We start from the raw sequence: 24626 nt of genomic DNA, 5'->3' as shown, positions 1-24626 counted from the left end.
GTGGTGGAAACTGAGGTTCTGGGGACTTTCACAGAGTGGCATGGCCAAGGTCTGAAATCCGTCTTCTGTTTGCCTTTTCCAAGCGAGAAGTGACAGCCTGATGAAAAGGAACATCTGGAAACCGGGATAAACATATGGGGTGGGGGGAGAAGGAGGGCTTCGGGGAAATGCAGGTGTCACAAATGCCCAGCCCCTGCCCTGCCTCCCGGCCCCACACGTCTGGAAAGGGGAAGAAAGCACGAACGGGGAGGGCAGGGCCTGAGTTCAGCGGCTGGTGGTGCCCCCGGGCCTCCCCTCCCCCCGCAAAGCCCCTCCTGCAGGAACTCAACACCCGCAACATCCCTTCCCTGTTCTGCGGCGTTGGGTCCGCCTGCCGCTCCCTCTCACCGCTCGGAGCCGGGCGGAGGCCGGCGCCCCCCGCGACGTCAGGCGTGGAGCAGCGAAGGGGCGGGGTCCGTGCCCCCCCCCCTATCCCCACCCACCCGGTGGGGATTCGCATGCGCAGTGTCTACGCGGGCAGCCGCCCGGCCCTTCCCAGACTGGGTGGGGGCGTACCAAGAAGGAAGCCAAGGAAGGGGCAATGGAGAAGAAACTACTCCGCAATCGGTGAGCCAAAGGCAGAGAGGCAGAGGAGCTGATTATAGTAGGAACGGTGTTAGAACTGGAAAGCCTCACTCCGGAGACACTGGGGCATTTCAACGGGAATCGCGTCGCAGGCATTTTTCTGTTGGCTCGTCCCCCTCCCGCGCCAGTCGCACAGCCCAGCCGCGCCCAGGTTCCGGGTAAGAATTTGGGGTCCGCCCGGGGGCGGAACTCCAGCCCAAGGACTTTGGCCTTCGGGACTGTTTGGGTTCCGCTCCCCTCTGCAGGCCTAACGTGTACACCTCACGCTCGGCCGCGGGTTTTGGTGGACTCCTTAATGCTTAGGATCCTGTGGCTGCCAGACTGCTTAGTAGAAACCATCTCATTTCATTTTTGCCCATATTTTAGAGATGAGGACATCGAAGTCCACCTTACCTGAAATAGCAGAACGCATGGAGCCAAGAACCCAGGGTTCAAATCCTAACTTTGTGCCTGCCCCTGCACAAGCCATAACAGTGCTCTTTTGGGGAACTGAGTTTGTTAAAGGGGGTTCAGCCCACCTACCTCACTGGTTGTATGGGAAGCTTACGAGGCAAAAGTGTGGGAAAACATGGGCCCAGTGTGCACTGAACACAACCGCGCTGGACAAATGCTTCTTGAAACAAAACCTCTACTGAGGCTGCGTTAAGACAGGGACCCCGTCATTCCTGTACCACCACCTCCTGCAAAATTTATAGCCCCAAACCCTTTCACATATGGTAAAATAATCAACAAGGGTGCCAGGACCATTCAATGAGGAAAAGCTAGTTATCTCAGCAAACCGTGTTAGGAAAACAATATTCTCATGTGAAAGAATGAAGTTAAAGCCTTACGTTACTCCATATACAAAAGTTAATTCAAAATGCACAAAAGAACTAAATGTAAGCGCTGATTGATAAAACTCAGAAGAAAACGGGAAAGTTTTGGGACATTGGATTTGGAAATGATTTCTTGGAGTATGACACTCAAAGCACAGACAACAAAAGAAAAAAATTAGGTAAGTTGGACTACACCAACTTAAAAATTTAAAATTTAAAATTTTACCAATTTAAAATTCCTGTGCATCAAAGGACATAACAGAGTGAAAAGTCAATCCATGGAATGGGAGAAAATATTTGCAAAGCAAAACTCTGTAATGAGTAAATAATATACAGAATATATAAAGAACTCTTACAATGTAACACAACAAAATTCCTGGTTAAAAAATAGGCAAAGGACTTGAAGATATTTCTCCAAAGATATACAAATGGCTAATAGGCATACGAAGAGATACTCAACATTACTAATCATAAGGGAAATGCAAATGAAAACCACAATTAGGGGACGCCTGGGTGGCTCAGTGGTTGAGCCTCTGCCTTGGGCTCAGGGTGTGATCTCAGGGTCCGGGATGGAGTCCCTCATCAGCCTCCCTATGAGGAGCCTGCTTCTCCCTCTGTCTGTGTCTCTGCCTCTCTCTGTGTGTCTCTCATGAAATAAATAAATAAAATCTTAAAAAAAAAAACCCCACACAATTAGATAAAACTCACAGCTATTAGATGGCTACTATTATAAAAAGAAAGAAAGAAAAATAAATGTTAACAAGGCCATAGAGAAGTTAGAACCCTTTTGCACTGTGGGTGGGTATTTAAAATGACACAACCACCAGGAAAAACAGAACGGTAGCTCTTTAAAAAATTAAATAGAATTATGAGGGGCACCTGGCTGGCCCAGTTGGTGTGGTATGTGCAACTCTTGATCTTGGGTTTGAGTTTGAGTCCCATACTAGGTAGAGTTTACTTTTTTAAAACCATCATTTGGGGCACCTAGTGGCTCAGTCAGTTAAATGTCTGCCTTTGGCTCAGGTCATGATCCTGAGGACTTGGGATTGAGTCCTGCATTGGGCTCCCTCTCATGAGAGACACAGAGAGAGGGGCAGAGACACAGGCAGAGGGAGAAGCAGGCTCCCTGCAGGGAGCCCCATGTGGGACTCATCCTAGTATTTCAGGATCACACCCTAAGCTGAAGGCAGACGTGCTTAACCACTGAGCCACCCAGGAATCCCAATAAATAAAATCTTTAAAAGAAAAGAAAAAAGAAAAGAAAACAATTTTGGAGATGGATAATGGTAATGGTTGCACAAGGTGAATGTCATTAACACTACTGAATTTCTACACTTAAAATGTACACATAAAAATGGTTAAGATGGTAAATATTTATGTTATGTGTATTTTGTCACAATTAAAAATAATGATTAAAAAAACTGGTGTAGGGCAGCCCAGGTGGCTCCGCGGTTTAGCGCCGCCTTCAGCCCTGGGCCTGATCCTGGAGACCCAGGATCGAGTCCCACGTCAGGCTTCCTCCATGGAGCCTGCTTCTCCCTCTGCCTGTGTCTCTGCCTCTCTCTCTCTCTGTCTCTCAGGAATAAATAAATAAAACCTTAAAAAAATATATCCTGGTATGTATATGGGGAGAAATTTATGGCACAGTCTCTTAGAGTATAGTGGCTGATGAATGCCATTGACTGACTTATTTGAAATTACAAGTGCAGGAAGTATTTGTTCTCAAAGGAAAAGTAAGTGTGGTTGACAGCAAATTTTCGAACCTAAGAATTGGAAGGCACTCAGGACAGAACAAGTTCACTAATAACCACCCCCACCCCACTTTATTTTCCAGATGCTAAACTGATGTCTGGAGAGGTTAAGGGACTAAGCACAAGTCTCCCAACCAGTTAACCCTCAGTGAGAACTAGAGCCCAAGTGTCCCAACACTGAATCTAATCCTTTCCCACCAAATCCTTCTTGCTTAGTCCTGGCAAGAGATCTCTCCTGAAAGCCTGGAAAAGTCTCTGCCCGCCTAACAGTCACACCCAGTCCAGTCTGAGCCAGCGCACTTTTCCCTAGTCTTAGTCTTGTGTCCCCAGCCAGCACCTTTGAACCTGGAAGAGTATGCTCCACAAGCCCCAGGTCTTTTCATAGTTTGAGCACAGTATTTACTCAGTAAGTATTTGTTTAATATATTGAAAATGGCTTCTTACAGGCCACTTTCACTGAGAACGTACTAATTTTCAGTGTCATGTTAAGGTTGGGAGCACATCTGTCCATGCTGAATGTTTGTGAAATTTAGGTTAAAAGGTAAAAGAAAGTTTATTTGGTTGACAGCTATTTTTTAGTGCCCACTATGGTCCAGGCACAAAATTAATATCCATGTAAGTAAAAATTTTCTCAATGTTTCTACTAAATGACAAGTCTAATTTGTCAGGTAAGATAAGACATGAAAGTGCATAGTGTAGTGCTGGTTCACAATAGGAAGTCAACAAATGGGAGTTTCCCTTCATTATTCTTGTACCACAAAGTAATTAGGCATATTTGGACAGCAGTTCTTGTAAATGACCATAATTGCTTATTGCATATTTGCTTATGTAGCCCAATGAACAAATTCTACGGACCACTAGAGACAAACTGGTTATAGAAAGGAACTGACACAAGGCCTAGAAATCAAGGTAAATGGATGTAAACCAATGTCTTACATAGGAAAAAAGAGTTGGGGGTGCCTGGGTGGCTCAGTCGGTTAAGCATCTGCCTTTGGCTTGGGTCATGATCTCAGGGTCCTGGGATCAAGCCCTGCACAGGGCATCCCTGCTCAGCAGGGAGTCTGCTGCTCCCTCTGCCCCTCCCCAATGCTCATGCTTGTTCATTCTCTCTCTCTGTCTCAAATAAGTAACTACAATTTAAAAAAATATTTTATTTATTCATGAGACACACACACACAGAGAGACAGAAACAGAGATATAGGCAGAGAGAGAAGTAGGCTCCGTGCAGGGAGCCCAATATGGGACTTGATCCCAGACCCTCAGATCATACTCTGAGCCCAAGGCAGATGCTCAACCGCTGAGCCACCTAGGCATCCCAAATAAATAAAATCTTTTTTTAAAAAGATTTTATTTATTTATTCATGAGACACACACACACACACAGAGAGAGAGAGAGAGAGGCAGAGACAGAGGCAGACGCAGAGGGAGAAGCAGGCTCCATGCAGGAAGCCTGACGTGGGACTCGATCCCTGGTCTCCAGGACCACGCCCTGGGCCAAAGGTGGCACTAAACCCCTGAGCCACCCAGGCTGCCCCCCAAATAAATAAAATCTTAAAAAAAAAAGTTGGAGGGGAAGAGCACAAGAGGACACAAAACTGGTTGTGCACTATAATCAGGCAGCATTATACCAATGTTCTGATTTGGTAATCCACTCACAGGGTCCTGAAGGTGGATGTTACTGGAGAAAACTGGCCTAGACAGCTTTAATTTAACAGGTCATACAGTAGGAGGCAGAAATTGGCTTCTGATTCAAGCCTGACTACAAACAAATGTGAGAATCTGCAAATGTGAGAATCAAAAAGCCAATTGAGAAGGGAATCACCCAGTCCTTTAGAAGGAATGGGGGAAGGGGCTCCTTCATCAGTCCATAATGATAGATTCTTCTCGGAGCTCTGGCCCAGATAAAAGCTCTCAGGGATCTATTTGATTTATTTTTCTTTTATATTATCAAGCTCTAACACTTTTTGGAGTCACAGACCCCTGTGAAAATCTGATGAATTTTTTCATTCAGTCAGATATCCATTCAAGAAACATTTCTGAGCTACCAAGCAGTATTCTCTCTCTCTCTTTTTTTTTTAAAGATTTTATTTATTTATTCATGAGAGACACACAGAGAGAGAGGCAGAGACACAGGCAGAGGGAGAAGCACGCTCCATGTAGGAGCCCGACAGAGGACTTGATTCTGGGTCTCCAGGATCACGCCCTGGGCTGAAGGTGGTGCTAAACCGCTGAGCCACCTGGGCTGCCCCCAAGCTGTATTCTGTGAGCTGGGAATACAATAGTGGGCAAAGTATTCAGGATCCATGGCCTCCTAGAAAGTAAAATCTGCCTATGGATCTTCTCCCTGGAAAAATACACTTTTGCCTGAATGTTTATAGGCAGTTTCAATCAGCAGAACCTCAGTCCTCTTGGAGTCCATCCTTGGACAAGAGCCCCTACATATTTCATAAGGTTCCTTCAATTGGACTTCAATTTTGTGTTTAGTTTCGTATCAGAACTGCTGGATAAAATTTGTCTTTCTTTTACTTCTTCTTGTTGTTGTTTTTAAGATTTTTATTTATTTGAGAGAGAGAGAAAGAGAGAGTGCATGAGCAGAGTGAGGGGCAGAGGGAGAAGCAGACTCCCTACTAAGCAGGGAGCCAGATGTGGGACTCAATCCTGAGACTCCAGGATCATGAAGGCAGATGTTAACTGACTGAGCCAACCAGGTACCCTACTTTTTGGTTTTATCATATTATTCATCTATTCAATTAACTACTACATTCAATGAACATTTGAACACTTATTTAATGCAAGGCACTTGGGTAGGCACTGAGGGAAGGCACATTTCCTACCAATGAAAAGCCTTAGTGAAAGAGGCAGATGCACAAAAAATTACGATAAAATGTCAAATACCATAATAGATAGATAATACCATAATATAAAATAGTAATAGCTACCCTCTTCTAACTTCTAAATGAGTAAAGCATTTAATGGCCTTCAAATGTCATTTTATCAGTAACAAAGCCAAATCAGCAATATCTCTACTTTACAGGTGAGAAAACCAAGGCTTAGCAATGTTAGAAAACTTACCCATGGTTTTCAACTAGTCAACAGCTACATATAATACACACATACAAGTACGTGCACGTCCACACACACACACACACACACACACACGATAAAATATTGAGAAAAAATAGAATATGTTTGCAAACCTGGAATAAGATACCTTCTAAAGCAAGACATAAATTCCAGAAACCATAAATGAAAAAAAGTGGATCAACAACTATTTAAAATTAAAAGCCTCTGCAGTAATCTCTTTGATATTGGCCTTACCAACATATGGATATGGCTCCTCAGGCAAGAGAAACAAAAGCAAAATTAAACTATTGAGACTACACCAAAATAAAAAGCTTTTGCACAGTGAAGGATACCACTAATAAGACAAAAAGAGAACCTAGTGAATGGAAGAAAATATTTGCAAACAATATATCTGATAAGGGGTTAATATCCAAAATATACAAATAACTTCTACAACTCAGTGTCCCCACTCAAAACCAATCCAATTGAAAAATGAACAGAGGATCCAGATAGACATTTTTCCAAAGAAGACAGGTGGTGTATACAGATATACAACAGACACATGAGAAGATGTTCAATATCACTCATTATCAGGGAAGTGCAAGTCAGAACTATAAGGAGATACCCCTTACACCTGTCAGAATGGCTAGTATCAAGAAGAAAATAAATAACAAGTGTTGGCAAGGATGTAGAGAAGAAGGAACCCTCGTGTACTGCTGGTGGGAATGTGAATTGGTGCAGCCACTGTGGAAAACAGTCTGGAGTTTCCTCAAAAAAAGTAAAAATAGAAATACTCTACAATCCAGTAATTCTACTACTGGGTATTTATCCAAAAGAAATGAGAATGCTAATTCAAAAAGATACATGCAGTCCTATGTTTATTGAAGCATTATTTATATAGCCAAGATATGGAAGCAAGTGTCCATCCATAGATGAATGGGTAAAGATGTGATACACACACACACACACACACATGCACACACACAGGAATGTTCCTCAGCCTTAAAAAAGAATGGGATCTTGCCATTTGCAACAACACAGATGGACCTAGATGGCATTATGTCAAGTGAAATAAGTCAAAGAAAGAGAAATACCATATGATTTCACTTAAGTGTGCAATTAAAACAAAAACAAAACCAGTCTTAAATACAGAGAACAAACTGGGAGTTGCCGGTGGGGAGATGGGCAAAATACATAAAGGAGATTAAGAGGTACAAAAAAATTAAAAGCCTCTATTTGATGAAGGATTTCATACAAATGAGAAGTAGGAGAAAATAACTACAATATATATTAATAGTCAAGGGATTAGTAGTAGCTAATAATGCCCCCCTACCGGGTGAAATTTACATAAAGTAAAATGCACATAATTTTAAGTATAAAATTTTGTAAGTTTTGACAAATGTAATGCCCATGTAAACCTCCCAATCAAAACATAAAACATTTCCATCACTCCAGGAACTTCCCTCATTTCCCTTTCCAGTCATTCCCTGTTTCCTCTATCCAAAGAAAACCACTTTTCTCATGCTATCATCAAATACTTTTTTCTTAAAGATTTTATTTATTTATTCATGAGAGACAGAGAGAGAGAGAGAGAGAGAGAGAGGCAGAGACACAGGTAGAGGGAGAAGCAGGCTCCACACAGGGAGCCCGATGAAGAACTTGATCCCAGGACTCTGGGATCACGCCCTGGACTGAAGGCAGCGCCAAACCGCTCAGCCACCCCGGCTGCCCTATCATCAAATACTTAATGTTATTTCTTTAAATGTCCCAATTCTCTTAACTAGATTGTAAGTTCTTTAAAGGAAGACCTGCCTATTTTTTTGTCTATTTTTTTAGTGTGATATATTATACATTTATCATAAAATTTGTCATTTTAATAATTTTAAAATGTACAGTTCAGTGGTATTACATTCATAATGTTGTACAACCATCACCACTATTTATTTCCAAAACTTTTCATCCAAACCAAAATTCTGTAACCATTAAGCAATTACCCATTACCCCCTTGACCTAGATCCCAGTAACCTCTTTGCTACTTTTTATTTTTATGAATTTGTTTATTCTAGATATTTCATATAAATGGAACCATACAATATGTGTGCTTTTGTGTCTGGCTTATTTCTATTAGCATAATGTCTTCAAGGTTCATACATGTTATAGTATACGTCAGAATTTCTTTTCTTTTTAAGGCTGAATAATATTCCTTTTTAAAAAAAGATTTTATTTATTTATCTTTTCATGAGAGACATGGAGGCAGAGACACGGGCAGAGGGAGAAGCAGGCTCCATGCAGGGAGCCTGACATGGGACTTGGTCCCGGGTCTCCAGGATCATGCCCTGGGCATGCCCTGGGTTTATTATTTCATTTAAATCTCAAAAACTACACAAAAAACATACTACTTATTATTACCACTCCACTTAATAGATGAAGAAAATGAAAGTGCTTTACAAAAGTTACACATCTAATAAATGGTGGAGCAAATATTTAGACTACTGAGGTAGTCTAAATCTAGATCTGTCCCTCTAACTCTTGAAGTAAATTGTGTCTAGGATAATGTCTTGAATATATTATATAAACTTTACTGATATCTTTCCAAGATATATATATATATATATATATATATATATATATATATATATATATATATATATTTTAAGATTTTATTTATTCATTCATAGACACACATTCATAGAGAGAGAGGCAGAGACACAGGCAGAGGGAGAGGGAGAAGCAGGCTCCATGCAGGGAGCCCGACATGGGACCCAATCCCAGGTCTCCAGGATCACACTCCAGGCTGCAGGCAGCACCAAACCGCTGCGCCACCAGGGCTGCCCCTTTCCAAGATATATATTTAAAAAGCTATCTGCCAAATATTTGCATAAATAGAAGATACAATTTTGTATAAAATTATATATATTTTATGTAATTATATATATATGTGTGTGTGTGTGTGTATATATATATATATACACACTTTTTTATTTTTATTTTTTTACTATATACATATATAGTAAAAATAGGTAGTAAAGAGTCTGGAAGAGCACACAATACCAGTCATTAACTTTAGGGGGGCAAGTGACAGTAGTAATTTTGCTTTGTCCAAAAAGGATTTTAGTTATTCCTAATGTAATTTGAAAACAACTTCTTTTTCATCAATTGCTTCAATTATCATCTATACACTGATTATTAAAAAATTCCTTCTCTAGGCCATACACTGAAGTCAAGTTTAAGGTCCATATTCTCAAATGTCTTTTTTTTTAATTTTTAGTTTTTAGATTTATTTTAGACAGAGGGAGAGACCGTGTGTGGAGGGGAGGGGCAGAGGGAGAGAGAGAATGAGTCCCAAGCAGACTCTCAGCTCAGTGCAAAGCCCAATGTGGGGCTTGATCCTACAACCCCTAGATCATGATGTGAACTAAAACCAAGAGTGCAATATCCAACCAACTGCACTACCCAAGAACCCTTCAAATGTCTTTTTTTTTAAATTTTTATTTATTTATGATAGTCACAGAGAGAGAGAGAGAGAGGCAGAGACACAGGCAGAGGGAGAAGCAGGCTCCATGCCAGGAGCCCGACGTGGGACTCGATCCTGGGACTCCAGGATCACACCCTAGGCCAAAGGCAGGCACTAAACCACTGAGCCACCCAGGGATCCCAATTTTCATTTTTAAAAATTCTTTATTTATTTATTAAGGGGAGACACAGAAAGAGAAGCAGAGACATAGGCAGAGGGAGATGCGGGCTCTCTGCAGGGAACCTGATATGGGACTCAATCCTAGGACCCCAGGATCATGACCTGAACCAAAGGCAGATGCTCAACCATTGAGCCACCTAGGCACCCCTCAAATGTCTTTTTAAAGCTTCATTCATTGGCAACACCTGGGTGACACAGCTGGTTAAGCATCTGACTGGTGATTTTTGATCAGGTCATGATCTAATGGGTTTTGGGATGGAGCCCCATGTTGGGCTCCATGCTCAGTGGGAGTTTGCTTGAGGTTCTCTCTTTCCCTCTCCCTTTGCCCCTCCCCCAACTCATGTGCATGTGCATGCACACACACACTCTCTCTCTAAAGTAAATAAATAAATCTTAAAAAAAAATTTTTTTTTAAGTTCCATTAATTCAACAAACATTTGCTAAGTGCCCCCTGTGTACCATGAACTGTTCTAAGTTCTGGGGATCTAATGGTGTGGACACATCTCTGGCTTCAAGAGACTGTCTATTCTTAGTATCCTACAGGCATCTCAGTGTATTCATACTGAGCTCGTGGAATGACATCACTGAAAAGGGCAATGTAGAGACCTCTAGCAGCCCATCCTCCCCAGAACTATCAAAAAAAAAAAAAAAAAAACAGAAAAAAGCTGTCAGAATTAACATATCAGAATTCTGGAAGATAGTCAAAGATTTATAGCAACATGTGAGTGCTTAACCAACAGAAAGATCACAGAAACCGAGTAGGAGAGCTTTGTGGTATTTTAATGTTCACTTTACTCCATTTCCATCCTGGCACAGTGACAGTCTTAATGACTGTTTCCAGTGTGGGTACCTGGTCCCAAAGGGAAGAAGACAATAGAACTTTTCTCAAGGAATTATATTAGTCGGTTTAGATCTGCTATGGGTTTCCTGAAGGACTTATTTTGTCTAATTTGGAATGCCCTTAGGGCAGAGAAACAGCTACATGGAGGAGCTTGCCAGAAAACATTAAAATCTAAAGGAACAAGCCAGTGCCATCTGGGGCAAAAGACAATCGATGAGGCAAACAAGAGATATACCAAAAGCCAGGGAGAAAAAAAATGGGAAATGAGAATCTTTGGAAAATAGGGCTTTGAAAAGCTCTCAGGGCAGAATACATGCTCAGAAAATACAGGAGAAGATCATAGGTTTCATTTCTGGCTGGTCTTTAGGTTCAGCACAAGCAAAATGATCTCTGGATTCAATGCAATTCCTACCAAATCCCAATGGCATTCTTTAAAGAAACAGGAAACAAAATTCATATGGAATCTCAGTGGACCCCAAACAGCCAACACTGTCTTGAAAAGAACAAAGTTGAAGGATTCACTTTCCTGGTTTCAAAACACACGATAAAGCTACAGTCATAAAACAGTGTGGTACAGATATAAGGACAGACACATAAATTAAATCAAATGAAGAATCCAGAAATAAATCCTTACATACATGCTCAATTGATTTGCAGCAAGGGAGCCAAGACCATTCAATGGAGAAAGGACCATTTTTGATAAATGGGGAGAGGAAAACTAGATCTCCACATGTAAAAGAATGAAGTTGGACCCTTATTTTATACCATGCACAAAAATTAACTCAAATGGAGCATCTGAGTGACTTAGTTGGTTGAGCATCTGACTCTTGATTTTGGCTCATTTCATGATCCCAGGGTCGTGGGATCAAGCCCAGTGTTGGGCTCCATGCTCAACATGGAGTCTGTTCAAGATTCTCTCTCTCCCTCTCCCTCTTCACCTCCCCCTGCTTGTGCTCTCTCTAACTAAATAAATAAAATCTTTAAAAAATTAACTCAGAAAGGGATCCCTGGGTGGCGCAGCGGTTTAGCGCCTGCCTTTGGCCCAGGGCGCGATCCTGGAGACCCAGGATCGAATCCCGCGTCGGGCTCCCGGTGCATGGAGCCTGCTTCTCCCTCTGCCTATGTCTCTGCCTCTCTCTCTCTCTCTCTCTCTCTCTCTCTCTCTCGATGTGTGACTATCATAAAAAAAAAAAAATTAACTCAGATGGATCAAAGATCTAAACTTAAGTGCTAAAACTATAAAAATCTTAGGAGAAAACATAGGGCAAATCTTTGAACATTTGTATTTGTCAATGATTTCTTGGATGTGACACCAACAGCACAAGCAACAAAAATTAAGATAAGTTGGATTTCATAAAAAATTAAAAGTTGGGGCAGCCCCGGTGGCGTAGCGGTTTAGCGCCGCCTACAGCCCAGGGCATGATCCTGGAGTCCCGGGATCAAGTCCCACGTCAGGCTCTCTACATGGAACCTGCTTCTCCCTCTGCCTGTGTCTCTGCCTCTCTCTCTCTCTCTGCATCTCTATGAATAAATAAATAAATAAAATCTTTAAAAAAAAATTAAAAGTTTTGTGTATTCAAGAATACTAACAAGAGAGAAAAAAAAATCCACAGAAGAAAATATTTGCAAATCATGTATCTGATGAAGGGTTAATATAGAATACATAAAGAACTCCTAACCAGTGAACAACAGCAAAAAGCAACACAACTTTTAAAATGGCCAAAGGAGGGATCCCTGGGTGGCGCAGCGGTTTGGCGCCTGCCTTTGGCCCAGGGCGCGATCCTGGAGACCCGGGATCGAGTCCCACGTCGGGCTCCCGGTGCATGGGGCCTGCTACTCCCTCTGCCTGTGTCTCTGCCTCTCTCTCTCTGTGTCTTTCACGAATGAATAAATAAAATCTTTAAAAAAAAAAAATGGCCAAAGGACTTGAACAGATGTTTCTCCAAAGGAGATATACAAATACCTGATAAGTACATGAAAAGATGCTGAGCATCATTAGTCATTAGGGAAATGCAAATCAAAATCACAATGACATGATACTTCACATCCACTAGGAAGGCCATAATAATAGTAATAAAGAAAGGACAATAGAACATGTTGGTGAGGATGTGGAGAAATTGGAACCCTGTACATGGCTAGTGGGAATATACAATGGTGAAGCCACTGAGGCAGGTACTCAATAAACTAAACATAGAACTACCATATAACCCAGGAATTCCACTTCTTTTTTTGTTTGTTTGTTTGTTTGTTTTTTTAGGAATTCCACTTCTAAGCAGACACCTCCCAAAATTGAAAACAGGTGTTCAAATAAAAACCTATACACTAATGTTCACAGTATCTCTATTCATAATAGCCAAAAGGTGAAAATAACCCAAATGTCTATCAACAGATGAATGGATAAACAAAATGTGAGGGGAATGTGTGTGTGTGTAACAGAATATTATTCAGCCTTTAAAAGGAAAGAAATTCTGACACATGCCACAACATAGATGCATGCTGAGGACATTATGCTAAGTGAAATGAGCCAGTCACAAAAAGACAAACACTGTATGATTCCCTTATATGAGGTACTAGAATAATCAAATTCAGACAGAAAGTAGAATGGTGATTTCTAGGTGCTGGTGGGAAAGGGGATTGGGGAATCATTATTTAATGGGTACAGAGTTTCAGTTTAGGGAAATGGAAAAAAGTTCTGGAGGCAGATGGTGATGATGGTTACATAGTGTGAATGTATGTAATGCCACTGAACTGTACACTTTTTTTCTTTTTAATTTGAATTCAACTAATTAACATATAGCTGAACTGTACATTTAAAGATGGATAAAATGATAAACTTTATGTTATGTATACTTTACCACAATAAAAAAGATGGAGAAAAAAAAGAATGAAGTACTGACACCTGCTACAACATGGATGAACCCTGAAATTATTATGCTCAGTGAAAAAGGCCAGACAAAAAAGGTCCCATATTGTATGATTCCATTTATATGAAATATCCAAAATAGGCAAACCAATAGAGACAGAAAAACAGACACGTGGTTGCCAGGGGCTGGGCAGAAGTGGTCTAGGGAACAACAGCTTAATGGATTTGGGATTTCCTTTGGGGTGATGAAAATATGTTGGAACTAGTCAGAGGTAATGATTGCACGACATTGTAAATGTACTTAATGCCTCTAAAGCGTACTCTTTGAAATGGTAAATTGTGTGTTATATGTATTTGACACATTTTTTTTTAAAAAACTGAGCTTATTACTTTTGCTTGGTATAGACTCTCTTGCTGTATCTTCATCCTTGGTAACGGTATCATCATCCACCCAGTCTTCCAAGCAAGAAGGGTCTGAGTCAGCCTTGACTCCACCTTCCCCTCACCCCCCACATACCATCCATCATCAAAACTGGAATCCCTTCCCTCCTCTCTACGGCCTTTGATTACTTCAGAATCTCATTATCTCACATTGGGACCAAGGCAACTCTCTCCAAAACTTTCTCACTGCCTCCAATTTCTCCTCCCTTCAATCTGTCACCCACATTGGGTGTGGGTTAGCTTCCTAAAAGAGCAATCACAAGATTCTGCTGCTCTGTTAAAGACCTCTGCTGACTGCAGGAGTAAGTTCTAATTCCTGGTGCATATAAGATCCTTCACTACCTAGCCTCAACCCTGTTTTCCAGCATCACCTTCCACTTTTCACTCCAGGCATTCCACTCCACCGTACTTTTGCTGGTACCATTCTCTTGCTGGTACACAACCTCTTTAATGTTTTTCCCCACTCTCAGAACGGAGTCCCCACCCTCATCAAGTCTCCACAACACTCCACCCATTATAGTACCCAGCACCCTGCATTCCAACTTTCTTGTAGAAATTCTATCTCCTTTGGATTGCAAATTCCTGAAAGCAAAGTCTGTTTCACATCCTCCTCTTGTCTATAACCTCAACACTCACCTGGTGGCTGCCACATCATAGGCAAAATTCTGGAGAGTTCCCTTTCTCAGTCTCCTTAGTAACTGTTTCAAATCTTTCCCACGCTCCTCAAATCCTTTACCCAACCTCTGAAACTTCCATCTGAGCTGTCACCAAAAGACCTCACCAGAAAGAGGCCATCAACCATGAAATCCTTGAACATCCTGCCCTTGCCACACACCCTCATGCCCCATATATATACTTGCCTACATACCCATTCAAACGTTCCTCCTTGCCTCTGTTCACAGAGGAACATGCATGTGTCCCTCCTCCAGCCCAAGGCCAATCATCTCACTGTGCTCCAGATGCCCTCTCAACTCCTCACTGCTTCCTCAATCATCCTTCTCTGCTTTTCCACCTGTATTCATTCAACAAAATTTACAGAGCAACTCTATGTGCCCAGATGCTAGGATTATAGTGGGGGGAACAAATTACATAATGCTCCAGACCTCATAAAGCCTCCACTGTAGTGAGAAAGCTAAATAGTTAACAAGTAATTTTGAAATGGATACAGAGGGAAAGGAATATGAAGATAAAGGGACAGGCCACTTTATTTATTTATTTTTTTAAGGATTTCATTTTTATTTATTCGTGAGAGACACAGAGAGAGGCAGAGACACAGGCAGAGGGAGAAGGAGACTCCATGCAGGGAGCCCAACGTGGGACTTGATCAGGGTCCCTGGGCAGGCCCTGGGGCTGAAGGCAGCGCTAAACTGCTGAGCCACCTGGGCTGCCCAACAGGTCACTTTAAATAAGGAAGTCAGAGGGATGCCTGGGTGGCTCAGCAGTTGAGCGTCTGTCTTAGGCTCAGGGTGTGATCCCAGATCTGAGGATTGAGTCCCTGTGGATTGAGTCTCCCATTGGGCTCCCTGCAGGGAGCTGCTTCTCCCACTGCCTGTCTCTGCCACTCTTTTTCTGTCTCTCATAAATGAATAAATAAAATCTTTTAAAAAAATAAGTAAATAAGGTGGTCAGAGAGGTGTTTCATTATTTTTGGGGGAGGGTAGTTGTTTTGTGTGTGAAGGTTACTTTTGAGCTGATACCTGAAGTTTTCTGTGTCTGGGGGATGAGCATCCTAGGTAGAAGGAACAGCAGTGCAAAGATCAAGAGAAGAAAGGACTGGCTTGTAGGGAGCCTGGGTGACCAGAATATGAATGAGGAGAGGGTGGTGTGGAAAGAGGTTGGGGAGCTACTCCAGGGCTGGGGCCTTCCTTGTAAACCATTGTAAAGAGATTGGAGTTCATTATTAAAGGGAATGAAAAGCCAATGGAGATTTTTAAGGAGAATGATGATATGATAATATATACATTTTTAAGTGATCACTCTGGCTACTAGAAGGAAAACAGGCCAAAAGGAGGCAATAATGGAAAAGAGGAAATTAGGAACAATTACCAAGGTTCAAGGAAGATCTGATGGGCTAGTCCCAAGCTCATCACAAGGGGGTGGAGAAAAGTGATTAAATTGAAGATACCAGAGGCAATAGGACTTAGTGATGGAGGAAAAGAAAGAAATCAAGGACTCTTCTCTACTGGTTCCCTTTCCCTCATCCAAAACACACTCATATGCATGGTTTTAACTATCCTCTGATGACTAATTCTAATGGACCCAAAATCCCAAGAGCAAACCTTTTGGCTAATATATCTAACATCCAACTACAGCATATCTGAAAGGACTCATAATGAGCCCATGCTCTATCTGTAGCCGCTCCCGTCCACCCCACTCTTCCCTGTCTTGGTTAACATCACCACCTGTACCCTTGGAATCATCCTTGCCTCTTCCTGACTCCTAAACCATCATATCCAATCAGTCTGAAACTTTACTGCCCTACAGATATTTCTCAAATCCACTCTTCTCTCTGCCTTTCCACGGCTACTGCCTTTGTGCAAATCCTCAAGTCTCTTGCCTGGACTATTGAAACCATTTGTAGACTTGTTCCCCAGAATTCCTTCTCTCAGATGCAGAATAATCACTCTGAAATACCAGTCTGGTCATTCATCTCTCACTGCTTTTGTGGTAAAATTGAAGCTTCTTGGTTTGTCCTATAAGGCCCTTGGCAGTCATATTCCTGCTGACCTCTGCAGTGCCATCCTCTACCGCTCTAACCCCTCTTTTCTTTTCTTTTCTTTTTTCTTTTCTTTTCTTTCCTTTTCTTTTCTTTTCTTCTTTTCTTTTCTCTTTTCTCCTTTCTTTCCTTTTTCCTTTCCTTTCCTCCTTTCCTTTCCTTTCCTTTCCTTCCTTCCTTTTTTTCTTTCTTTTCTTTTTTCTTTTCTTTTCTTTCTTTTTTCTTTCTTTCTTTCTTTCTTTCTTTCTTTCTTTCTTTCTTTCTTTCTTTCTTTCTTTCTTTCTTTCTTTCTTTTCTCTTTCTTTCTTTCAGGGAGATGCAGAGACACAGGCAGAGGGAGAAGCAAGCTCCATGCAGGGAGCCTGACATGGGACTCGATCTTGGGTCTCCAGGATCAGGGCCTGGGCTGAAGGCAGCACTAAACTGCTGAGCCACCCAGGTGTACCCCCCTTGTACTTTAAACTCCAGTGAAAACTGAACATTGATGGTTCCCCAGACATAAGTTGCTAATTCAAATATTTATGCCTGTGTTCAAGCTGTTTCTTTCACGTGGGTCACTCCCCATTCTCATCTGCCTGAAAAACCCATACTCATCATTTACATGTTGAATTTATATTTCTAGTCTCGACCTCTTTCTCAAACCCCACATTCATATATTTCACTGCCTACTCGACATCTCCACTTACATGTCAAATGGGTCTCAGAAACTTAACATATCCAAAACTGAATACTTGATCTTTCCCTTTGTAACTTGCCTTACCTTCAGCTTTCTTATCTCAGTTGAAGATAACTCCATTTTTCTTTTCAGTAGCTCAGGCCAAAACATTTGAGATCATTTTTACACCTTTTTTCCTCTCTCATGTCACTTCTAGTTCTATGGCTCTACCTTGAACACATATTCAGAATCCAACCACTTCTTTACCATCTCCATTACTACTATGTTGGTTGACGCTCCCATCACCTCACGCCTGACGTACTATACTCTCTGCTTCTATCCTTGTCCCCACCCTACAGTGTGTTCTAAATATAACATCAAGAATAATCTTTTTGCTTTTAATTCAGGGCCTGAACTCACAACTCTGAGATCAAGGCCTGAGTTGAGATCAAGAGTCGGATGTTTAATCGACTGAGCTACCCAAGCGCCCCCAGAAAAATCTTTAAAAAAAATTTTTTTTAAAGAAAGATCATGATACTCTTCTGCTTAAAACCATGCAATGACTTCTCATTTTACCTGGAGGAAAACCAAAGTTGTCTCAGTGGCCTAAAGGCTTGTATTGTCTCTCTGACCCCTCTCCTACTATCCTTCCCCTCTCTCAGTCCACTGGTCTCCTTGCTGCTCTTCAGATATGACCTGAGAGCCTTGTGCTGGCTACTCTCACTATCTGGAAGGCTTTTCCTTAGCTATTTCCTAACTAAATCACTTTTGCCAAGTCTTTGCTTAAAAATCACCTTGACAAGGTCTACCTGACCACCTTACTTAAAATTGCTATTCACATCATCCTCTACCATAGACCTTCCTTATCCCCCTTACCCTATTTTGTTTTTTACTTTTCCATGGGTCCTATCACCTTGCAACATACTATATAACTTATTATGTGTACTGGTTATTGACTCACTAAGACATAAGCTTCATGAGGACAGGAATCTTTGTTTTGTCACTAATATAACCTAAGAACCCAGAACAGTGTCTTGCACATAGCAGGCACTTAACACATGTTTGTTAGCTAAATGCATTCTTCAAAACTTATCTCAGCTATTAGGTTCTTCACAAAATTTTCCCTAGCTTTGAACAAACCCTACTCTCCCTCAAACAGATGAAATTAACTCCTCCCTTCATTGTCCTACTTTTGTACCTTGTACCACTGTTGCATTTTCCAGATAATATGATAGTGTGCATGTCTAGATTATGAGGGCAAGGCTCAGGATCTGTGCTATTAATTTCTACATTCTTGTGCTCAGATCAAAGCCTCATGATAATATATATGCATTTTTTGGGTGAATAAACTACTAAAGCCACACCAAGACTGAATGTCTAGAAATACCCTATTGGTGAGGGTATGGGAAAAGCAGGCCCACTCTCAGTGTTGATAAGAGTCTAAACTGATTTAAGCTCTCTGCAGGACAGAGTTAAAATATCTATTGAGGTGAACGGTAACCTTTGACCCAGAAATTCTACCTTTAGGAATTTATCTGACAAATTTACTCATTCATGTATTTCAAGATATATTACAAAGATATTCATTGCAGCATTGTTAATAATATCAAAACAAAGAAAACCAATGGAATTGTCCCATCAGTAGGGCCATAATATAATACGATGCATCTGCTAAATAGGATGAGACATATCTACATGCACAGACCTGAAATAAGCTCCAAGTTGAGCTTATTCAAGTGGAACAGTATAATGTAGGAAAAAATAATAGTATGTTGATATGTGTTTTACAAAAAGGAGATTAGATGCCCACATGCTTATATATGCATAGTATATTTTGGAAAGATAAATGAGAAACTCTGAACAGGGGCTGCCTCTAGACAAGAGAACTAGAAGTCAGAGTGGGGGGGAATGTATTTTATACTGCATACTCTGTTACTGTTTGAATTTTTTTTCCAAGATTCTATTTATTCATGACAGACAGAGAGAGAGAGGCAGACACACAGGCAGAAGGAGGAGCAGGCTCCCCACAAGAAACCTGATGAAGGACTCAATCCCAGGACCCCGGGACCACAACCTGAGCCAAAGACAGACGCCCAACCACTGAGCCACCCAGGTGCCCATTATTTGAATTTTTTTTTACCGTGTGTATCAACTTTTCAATAACAATTAAATTTTTCAAAAAAAAAACAATTAAAAATTTTCTAAATAATAAAAGAAGTCTCAAAGTTGCATATTGGGCAAGGATGGAGAAGAAATAAAGTCCTCCATTATGCCTCCAGTGATTGGTTAATTGATTGATTGATTAAAAATGACATCTTTTTAGGAGCCTCTGTCCCCAATATCTCTCTTTCTCTCCCTCTCTCTGTCTGTCTCTGTCTTTATCTCATCTACCTTTTTGGTCATCTCTTTCAAAATGAACTACTTGGCCAGAGCGACACCTTGTCAGCAGAATGGTCTGGTGATAAAAGAGGACAAGACTGGGACTGGAGATCTGGGCTGGGAACCTGATTTGGCAGAGAGCCACTCCTTGAATGATGTGGCCATGGCCCACTGAACTGTGTCCAAACAACTTGATTCAGGCTGTTAAGATCTCATGTACTATGGTACATGAGAAACAGACTCTCTATAGTGGCTATATTCAGAATAGGGTTCTGAATAATGAGTTTCTTTTTTTAATATTTCATTTATTTATTCATGAGGGACACACAGAGAGAGGCAGAACATAGGCAGAGGGAGAAGCAGACTCTTCACAGGGAGCCCGATGCGGGACTCAATCCCAGGACCCTGGAATCATGACCCAAGCCAAAGGTAGACACTCAATCACTGAGCCACCCAGGCGTCCCTGAGTAATCAGGTTCTTACAGCAAGGCTCAGCCTGACACTATGAGCACAGGAAGACAGTCTTGACTCCAAGGGCCAGCACTGGCCAGAGTAGTCTGGGATGCCAAGGGGTCAGAGCTAGCTCCAGTATTAGGGAAACTGTTTTGACATCCAGGGAAAATGAAGCAGAAACCTTGGTCCACAGAGTAGAGGTAAATGGAAAGGCAGGGATTTGGTGGGCTTCAGATTCCCAGGTCTCACCTCAGGCAGTCAGAGGAGACTTGGGCTTTTTGGAGAATAGAATAAAGGACATATTGTGTGAGAAACGGTAAGGATTCAGAAAGAGAATTGAGTTAATGGAGGTAAAAACTCCAGCACTTAACCTAAAAGCATTTCCTGTTCCCTCCCATTTTCACAAGCCAAAGTTGTCACTGAACGGGGTTACTTGCTCCTAGGATTCTAGTGCTGGAAGAGTCCTTAAAGATTCTAGCTAATAGTAGATTCTAGCTAATGGTGATGGTAGAATCCTATATTCAAGGCACAATTCATACACTCACAGAACTGGTAAAGCCTTCAGAGACTATAGGACCTGGTTTACAAAGCCCCTCTCCTGCTTTCTCCTCAGGAGTAGCATGCCTAGAAGAATTTCCCCCACATCCTTTTCCTGCCTGACCCCAGTCCCAGCTCCCAATAAGGAGCCCATACCTGAGACAGCTCCGCTTTCTCCTCCTCCAGAGCCAGCTCAAAGTCAGGAGGCGGCACACTGCTGTGAAGCCCAGAAAGTCCCCCAGATTGCTCTGTAGTCAGACCAGCTTCATTAAAATGAACTTTGTTCCCCAGAGATTTGATCGTGGAGGTGTTATTGTGTACTTGATCACAGTTCCTATGGCTACAGGCTCACAGTGGGAAGAACCGGTATACATCAGCATCTTCCTGTAAAATAGGGATTTGACCTCATTTATAGTCAAACATGCAGCAGGCGACCTTGCAAATGGCACAGCATGAATAGAATTCAGAGAGTTCTAAATGACTTGAGTAGAAAAGAACATTAAATGAAATAGTGCATGTGAAAGTATGTGTTCAATCCCTGGTTCAGCTTAGGTACTTAATGGCTGTTAACTATTCATAATATTAATCTTTACATCAGAAGGGAGATCACCCAACAGAAAGGTTGCAAACTGGCAGCCTTTGGGCTATATCAAACCCATAGACCTGTCCTGTATGATTTCAGACTACTTAAAACTTGTTTTGAGTTACCTTTTTAAAAATCAGTATCTTTCAGTGAAAAAAAAAAAAAAAAGCCAATTTCCAGTGACAATGCCCTCCTGTCCTGTCAAAGGCAACCAAGAACACACCTATAATTAAACAAAATTGGGTTTATTGACTCATTGCAATAGGAAAACCACACAATATGGGAAACTGTAGGGCATCTCAGTAAGAAGATGTTAGAAATGACTTTTTATAGGACTTGAGCTTGTATTAGGTTTCTGGGGAAGACTCAAGGAAAGGGGCTTTGCTCTGGTTTGAATGCTATGAGAAAGTGGGGATAGTTCTATGATTGGATATCTTAAAAATTTTATCTCAAAAGTAGGAGGAAAGGAGCAAGACTAAAGCTATAATTGATAAAGGAGCATAATTATCATTAGTAGCCAGGATGGGGATATTTGGTCATTTCTGTTTAGATAATGTTCTTAATGTTCATGATAGAATGGTCTTGTTTTTGCATTGATCCACCACAGTGGTGGCCTTGTTTTATCGTGTTGTGTTTTGTAAAATTTATATGTTATGTTACATTACGTCACGTTATGTTATGTTCATCAAGAGAAAACCAGTCTGTGAGTGTCATACCGGCTCCTGTCAACACCAAAGCCTAGATGATAGTGTTAGGCCAGCTTCAGGCTGTCAGAGGATGTTTTCTCTTTCTTGGTCTTCCTCTTAGCCAAGGGCAGAAGGATTTAGGCTTCAGGACTTTAGTGTACTATCTAGTTCTTCACCATTGCCAAAGTTTTGCTCATTAGGAGATTGTGGAGAGAACATCCATAGATAGACTTAGGTGAGTTTCACCTTTTCCTTTTGTTACAGCATGAGTTACTGAATCCTCTGACATGATAATGGTTGCACAGTTGCATTTAAGATTCTTTTTTAAAAAATATTTTATTTATTCATGACAGACACACAGAGAGGGAGAGAGGCAGAGACACAGGCAGAGGGAGAAGCAGAGGGAGAAGCAGGTTCCACACAGGGAGCCCAATGTGGGACTCGATCCCTGGTCTCCAGGATCTGGCCCTGGGCTGAAGGCGGCGCTTAAACCGCTGAGCCACCTGGGCTGCCCAGCATTTAAGATTCTGAATATGATGCATCAGCCAGCCTACACACCAGGAAATTACCAGAAACAAACTGATTATTACTTCTTGTAATAGGCCCTGAAGACAGGGCCCCAAGTCATCAAATCCAGGCAATGAAAACATGTCCCAAAGTCCAGCTTGTTTTTTTTTTTTTTTTGAGAGATTCAAGTGACTTATTTTAGCATAGTCACAGACGATTCTGCTTGACCTGTATTTATGCAGGTAGCATAAGAGGTGTTTGCTAAAGCATAACTTTACCCTTGGTTAATAAATTTAAATTTAAATTGGTTGTTGGATTACTGAGTAGATGTTGTGTCATTTATGATGTCTACTGAGGTTAGAGACAAGTTTTGGATCATCTTTTCCAGCAGTATTATCCCTCTCTGGGAAGCTTATATTGTATGCATGATAAAGGAGTAGGTAATCCTTCCTGGGAGTTTTCCTAAGTAGTTGTTCTTGTCTCATTTCAGAGATTTCTAGGTACCATTTTCAGAAACACATGATCCACTGGAGAGGTGATAGTTAAAAATATCTGAGAGGCTCTAACAGTTACCCTGAATATGCAGGATAAGTTAGTGTGCAGCAGCAGGTAAAAGCTTGATGTCTGAATAAGAAGTAGGACCCCAGTGAGGCATAATTGAATTGAGAGATAACTACCATTTATCACAGTAAGAGTATATGATTTTTGGACTCTTGAGGTGGATAGATTCCTTGAATGGAGTTATACAATTACTGTAAGTAGTTTAGAGTATCTGTAGCAAGAATAACTCCCACATTAGTTCCATTCCTAATAACCTAGGTTTAACTGGTAGGCATATAATGACTTAAGCAAAAGCATTTTGTTCATGTCCAATTTTTATAGGACCAAACTTTGGAATTAATTATGTGAGGAAAACTTAAGACCAGAAAGGACTTGTGGAAGGAAATCTACCTTCTGAAGTATTTGAAGCTATTACTTTTTTTCTTTTTTGGTCAGAAAGATTAGGTGGTGAGGCAACAGATCTAGCAATGAGTTACATTCAGAGCAATACAAATAAATCAGTATTGGTGAGGATGTGGAAAAAAGGGAACCCTCATGAACTGTTGGTAGGAATGTGAATTGGTACAAGCACTATGGAAAACAGTATGGGGGCAGCCTGGATGGCTCAGTGGTATAGCGCTGCCTTCGGTCCAGGGTGTGACCCCGGAGACCTGGGATCGAGTCCCACATCAGGCTCCCTGCATGAAGCCTGCTTCTCCCTCTGCCTGTGTTTCTGCCTCTCTCTCTCTCTCTCTGTATGTGTGTGTGTCTCTATGAATAAATAAATAAAATCTTAAAAAAAAAAAAGAAAACAGTATGGAAGTTCCTCAAAAAAATTAAAAATAGAAACACCACATGATCCAGTAATTCCACTGCTGGGCACTTACCCAAAGAAGATGAAAACACTAATTTGAAAAGATATATGTACCCCTAGGTTTATTGTAGCATTACAATAGCCAAGATATGGAAGTAACCTAAGTGTCCATCAATAGATGAATGGATAAAGAAGATATGATATACACACACAATGTAATATTACTCAGCCATATAAAAGGATGAGATCTTGTCATGTGCAACAATATAGATGGACCTAGAGGATATTATGCTAAGTGAAATAAAAGACATAGAAAGACAAATACCATATGATTTCACTTATATGTAGAATCTAAAAAAAGTAAATGAAAAAAACAAACAAAAAAACAGAAGCACTCATAAATACAGAGAACTGGTGGTTGTCAGATGAGAGAGGGTGGAGGGGATGGGCAAAATAGGTGAAGAAGATTAACAAGCACAAACCTCTAGTTAATAAATAAATAAGTCATACATATGGAAAGTACATCATAGGGAAATATAGTCAATAATAATAATGCAGTCAATAATACTATAATATTGTTAGATGCTTACTACAACATATTCTTGTGGTGAGCATTAAAGTAATATATAGAACTGTCCAATCACTACATTCTACACCTGCAACT

General features: G+C 41.1%; 1 protein-coding gene across 7 annotated transcripts in view; it reads right to left on the bottom strand.

Moving 5' to 3' along the window:
- Window positions 1–24626, bottom strand: part of TMEM219 (transmembrane protein 219) — a 50249-nt gene that overhangs the window by 10134 nt on the left and 15489 nt on the right. For 3 of the 7 annotated variants that reach the window (XM_072753519.1, XM_072753520.1, XM_026011129.2), the window contains exon 3: window positions 20989–21216. The exons of 2 other annotated variants lie outside the window; for them this stretch is intronic. The gene's annotated coding sequence lies outside the window, so the exon portion shown is untranslated. Of the gene's footprint in view, window positions 1–387; window positions 521–20988; window positions 21217–24626 lie in introns of those variants that run through there. 2 more of the 7 variants (XM_026011132.2, XM_026011131.2) reach the window with 2 other exon arrangements.

This window comes from Vulpes vulpes, chromosome 3 (genome assembly GCF_048418805.1).
Source record: "Vulpes vulpes isolate BD-2025 chromosome 3, VulVul3, whole genome shotgun sequence".
NCBI classification, from domain to species: domain Eukaryota; kingdom Metazoa; phylum Chordata; class Mammalia; order Carnivora; family Canidae; genus Vulpes; species Vulpes vulpes.
Note: the sequence above shows the minus strand (reverse complement) of the source record. Positions and strands in the feature narration are given on the sequence as shown.